Here is a 6,000-nt window from a genome sequence, read left to right as displayed (position 1 = left end):
GCTGCTTATGGCTTTCACTGAATAACTCAACTCCGCGATTAACCCAGATGGGATGGGATGAATGCTCTGTTCATATTCTGATATTTGAAATGTTAAAATCATATTTCACTAATGCAAATGTCCTCAGCATGTATGTATTTGTGAATGGTATGTGTTGTTGTGTAGTGGGTTCTGACCGCATGGCAATACGATGGACAAAGGTTCACCATAACAGCTCTTTATTGGTGGAAGCACAGACTGGACTATAGGGGCTACCTGTACCCCCTTATATACCTGGCTAGGTACACAGGTAGCCAATCCCTTTATGTGATTTTCCCGCCGGGCACTTATCAGCCAATCCTGTCTCAGTACAGCGCCACCTGATGGTAACAGCGAGCCGCTGCTTGTATTTATTAATCCCCATACATAACATGTGTCTATCTTAAGAAAAGAAAAAGATCAAAGTGTATAGTCAGATAATTGTATTATGCAGAATTGCTAGCATTACAAGTAGTGACGGGTGCAGTGTTCTGTGATCACTTTTCGACTGTTTGACAAAGTCATTGAGGAAGCCAGATTCACTTAACAATCATATTATTAACTTAACAACTGCAGTGATTCACTTAACAACTGTGTCAAGAAAGGTCATAAAATGTGGCAAAACTCATTTACAACTGTCTTGCTTAGCAGTGGAAAGTTTGGCCTCAACAAGTTGAGGACTATCTGCATATCAATGGAAAAATCAGATATCAGATCTTGCTACTAAGTCCCTAAGATGGAGAATGGGAGATCATGGATGAGTGATCTGAATTTCAGCTTCTCACAAGGAGATGGTAAAACAGTGGTCTCTTGTGGATTTGAGTGCCAAGGGCTGAGAGAGACAACATTTTTGTTGTCAGCAGCAGCAGAGCCTTTAATAAGAACACTGACCCAGCCAAACTCACTTTCTAATCACATTTGGAAATGTTCCATGTGACCACCTTATAAATATTAGAGATCTTCAAAATGGGAAGCTTAATTTGATACCAGGTGAAATTTACCTTCTTTGGATTTAAAAACAAATTAAACAGAGGCTTAAAAATTTAAAAGAATATACAATTGGCAAAATGCAAAAAAAAAATGCAAACATACGACAAAAATTTCTAAACACAACTATAGAATCCAATCATCCATCAATTTTTCATCTTTTACTTCTTAGGCATCACCAAGAGAAAAGATGTTATAGCTTTTTGGTCACTTCCCAGACTCTCAGGTTAATGTCCAATAGAATATAAATTTGTTAATAATTTCCCTTTAATCCACCCACTGAAGTCCAGTGCCACATTTCTGTTAGCTCTACTTTGCTCACTCATTCACTGTTTGTTTATTCCATATAATATCTTATATAATACCTTATATTTGTTTCCATTAACCTCTATTTATCCACAGAAACATTTAATTATGTATAATAAACAAACATCCAATCATCAGCTAATCAAAATTGGTGTTTTCATCCCTCATCCTCAAATACATAGTTTTATGATCAGTCTTTTTTCTTCCATATGAGTTAAATTCCACAGGCAATAAATTGTATTTGTGTATCTGTTTTAGTGCTGTTTTCTGTTTTCATATCATTCTACCAATAATATTTGATTTTATATTTTCTCTTGTGTCCGTTAGCATTGTCATGTATTCAGAAGTTCTAAACAAGGAATATGCTCATATGTGTTGGAGTGTTACATGTTTTATGCCTGAATTGCAATCAGATACCACCGTGCAGTGTTCCACTTCCTGAAAACTATCACATGGGAAGCAAATGCAAAAGTATGGGAAGCAAATCCAAGTAAATAAACTGTTTATACACATCCACACATTCCTGTAATTCCTTACTTCAAATCTTTGTCATTAATAATATATTTGCAGTTTCCAATTGTAAGAATTTATAAATAATTACTAATTATATGTTTTTAGGATCTTATTAAGGGACGCGGTGGCTCAGTGGGTTAGGACGCTGAGCTTGTCGATCAGAAGGTTGGCAGTTTGGCGGGTCAAATCCCGAGTGCCACATAACAGAGTGAGCGCCTGTTACTCATCCCAGCTTCTGCCAACCTAGCAGTTCGAAAGCACGTAAAAATGCAAGTAGAAAAATAGGGACCACTACGGTGGGAAGGTAACAGTGTTCCGTGTGCCTTTGGCGTCTAGTCATGCCGGCCACATGACCACGGAGACGTCCTCGGACAAGCGCTGGCTCTTCGGCTTTGAAACGGAGATGAGCACCGGCCCCTAGAGTTGGAAATGACTAGCACGCATGTGCGGGGGAAACTTTACCTTTACCTTAGGATCTTATTGGACTAAGTTATTTTGGAGGTTTCTTTCATCTCCTTTCTCACTTTTCATGGAAAGTTCGATTTGATTTGGTTTAAGAACTTAGTAATATTGAATTCCAACATTTCTTCTGGGCAATCAGGAAGACCAGACAATATTTTGCAATGCACTTACATTTCAATAGGACATATATGGAGAACTTCTGAAGCAAGTGTCAGAACCCATTCTTCCGGTGGGGATGGTGGGGGTGGTCTATCCCATTTCTTTCCTAATTCATTTCTATCTGAAGGTTCTGCCATTCTCCTGAGGGGGAGGGGAGAAGGCACTGTAGTATGTTATTCTGCTTTGCTACAGTGTATCTTTTCCCCTGTTCCTACATACTTTCTCTTTGAACTGTCTCTCCCTTTATGTTATCTTGGGGTGAGAAAGGAATGCGCCTCCGGCCATCTGGCTTATCCCTTACTGAGGAAGGGAAGGTGAAAAGACCCAACAACATCTTCACAAGCATGGGAAACAATCCTGTTATCAGCTCCTTTCACACAGTGGACCTAACACCTGGGAATTGGCCCATTCAAACTGACCTGATGAACTGTTGGGGTGGGGTTATGCCTGGGATTCTTTTAACCTATTGATCTGAGCTGGAAACCCTCAGATCCTGCCGATCATGCCTGCTATCAGCTTCTCCTAATAAAAGTTCCTTTTGGAAAGAAACTGTTCCAAGAGTCCGACTTTCTTGGGATGAGGTTTTGAAGTGGGCCCTGATAGCAAGTAGTTTCATCTGCATCTTGGTAAATATCTAAAGTTTTTAAAACTTTGCTCAGTTGAGCTGAGTTGAGCTGACAGTCTTACTTCCTTCACTGTCAACTTGATGAGCAACTCTGCATTCATGTAGTGCACATGGATTTCTTCATGCATTGTGACCTTTCAAACCTATTCACTTTTAGAATTGCTGAGTGATTATTTGCATCCCAAACAATCAGTATTCAGGTTATGACATCTTCCCTTCACCATCCATGGGTACACTGCCATAAAAATTGCCAAAGAGAATTGTCAAAGAACAGGAAATTCTAGCTGGCCTCTTCATTCTCTCTCTTGCCATTCAGCATAACTAGATCTTAGGCCTTATAAGTTTTGTCGGTCATACCTGGCCTTTTGGAGCCAAATATGTGGCTCAGTGGGTTAGGATGCTGAGCTTATCGATCAGAAGGTCGGCAGTTTGGCGTGTCGAATCCCAAGTGCCGTGTAACAGAGTGAGCGCCTGTTACTCGTCCCAGCTTCTGCCAACCTAGCAGTTCGAAAGCACATAAAAATGCAAGTAGAAAAATAGGGACCACTACGGTGGGAAGGTAACAGTGTTCTGTGCGCCTTTGGCATCTAGTCATGCCGGCCACATGACCACGGAGATGTCCTCGGACAAGCGCTGGCTCTTCGGCTTTGAAACGGAGATGAGCACCGGCCCCTAGAGTCGGAAACAACTAGCACGCATGTGCGGGGGAACCTTTACCTTTACCTTTTATGTGTCAAAAATAGAATTTTGTGTGCAATAATCTGATGTCAAACCTGGATTTGGATATAATCCAATGCAGTTAAAATTTAATGATAATATTTATCTGATAAATGATCTGAACTCCATGTCTCCAACCACAATGAAAAAGTATTTTCAGCTGTTGATGAGTTTGTGTGGTTTTCATGACTGCTTAGACCACTTTGTGTTTCTTTACTGATGTTAAGTAGATCTACTACCAGTAAAAGAAGCTAGTTATAGTACATGAAAGGATAAATTATAATCTAAGAATTCTTTCTTTTGAGCATGGAACTAACTGATTGGCCTTAAGACAGTCATTAAGGCTCAACTTCTCCATAAATAGTTAAAAATAGTTTACTTTACAGGTGTGTTGATACAGTTAATACAAGGTGATTATATGATCTAAAATAATAAGAAAAGCTCTGAGAAAATTTCATAGAAGTGCTCATTGTTACTTACTCCTGAATAAGTGAATGAAGAAATATGTACAGAATATGTAGAATTTTGTATTGCCAAATTCAATACATCACCTGAAGAAAGGCTAGAAATAATCAGGCAGGTAAAACATTCCATCATCAAAGTCTATGACAGTAGCTAATTTTTGAGTCACAATTCCAGATGTGGCTTCTATTTCTTTCCTCCAAATTTCTTCCAAACTAATATGTGCTCAAATTCACACTACATAAAGGAAAGGTGATAGAATAGAGCTGGAAGGGACCTTGGAGGTCTTCTAGTTCATCCACCTGTTCAAGCAGGAGAACCTACATCATCTCAGACAGTTATTGTCCAGTCTCTTTTTAAAAACATCCAGCAATGGAGCGCCCACAATTTCTGGGGGTAAGCTGTTCCACTGGTTGATTGTCCTCACTGTCAGGAAGTTTCTCTTTAATTCTAGGTTGCTTCTATCTTTGGTCAGATTCCAGTCATTGTTTCTCATCCTTCCTCTGGTGCTCTGGTGAACAACCTGACCCCACTCTTCTTTGTGGCAGCCCCTCAGTTACTGAAATACTGCTATCATGTCTCCTCTATTTCTTCTTTTCTTTAGACTGGCCAAACCCAAGTTCCACAGCTGTTCTTCGTACGTTTTGGTCTCCATGCCTTTGATCATCTTAGTTGCTCTTCTCTGAATCTTTTCCAGTATCTCAACATATTTTTTGTGATATGGTGACCAAAATTGGTTGCAGTATTCCAGGTGTGGTCTTATTAGGGCTTTATAAATTGGTACTAGTACTTTGTGTGATCATGATTCTACACCTCTGTTTATACAACCCAGGATTGTATTAGCTTTTTTGGTTGCTGCTGCACTGTAGAGATGGAGGTCAAGATATGAAGGGACCGTGCACAGAAAACTGCCTGCCTTAGTATCTTAATATCCACATGTCTATGAGCTCATTCCAATTAGCCTTGCCAAGGACTGCAAGGAACCAGCTAGATAAGGAAGACTCTGCCCTGGCTTGGGATGTTCAGATGTTCTCTAAGATTGACTAGGGAGTACACCAATAAACAATGCTTTTGCTGTGCGTAATTTCCTGCTTGTTAAAACTGTATAAATACAATAAACTCTGCGTAGGCAGACAAACATATTTGGGACACCCTGCGTTGACTGGTCTCTGAATCCCACACTGCACACTGCTGGCTCATAGTTAAGTGATCATCGACCAGGACTGAAAGGTCCCTCTCACAGTTACTGCCTCCAAGCCAGGTCTCACCCAATCCATATTTGTTCCTTTGGTTTTTCCTGCCTAAGTGTAAGACTTTGCTTTTCTCCACATTGAAACTCATTTTGTTGGATAGGGCCATTGTTCAAGTTTGTCAAGATCTTTTTGGATCCTGAGTTTGTCTTCTGGGGTGTTGGCTACTCCTGTCAGTTTGGTGTCATCTGCAAATTTGATGAGTTCCCCTTCAATTCCCTCTTCTAAATCATTTACAGTATGAAGATATTGAAGAGTACTGGGCCTAAGATGGGACCTTGTGGTACCCCACTGCTTACTTCTCTCCATGTGTATGTAGTGCCATTGAGGACCACTCATTGAGTACAGTTTGTCAGCCAGCTACAGATCCATCTGGTGGTGATGTTGTCTCTTCTACCTTTTTCTAGCTTACCAAGGAGTAGGTTGTGATCTACTTTGTCAAATGCCCTACTGAAATCTAGATATAATACGTCCATTGCGTTTTGCAGGTCTACTAGTTTA

The sequence above is a fragment of the Vipera berus genome (genome assembly GCF_964194415.1).
Source record: "Vipera berus genome assembly, chromosome: 3".
Classification (NCBI taxonomy): Eukaryota; Metazoa; Chordata; class Lepidosauria; order Squamata; family Viperidae; genus Vipera; species Vipera berus.
The sequence above is the reverse complement of the archived record's forward strand: the minus strand, read 5'-3'. Positions refer to the sequence as shown.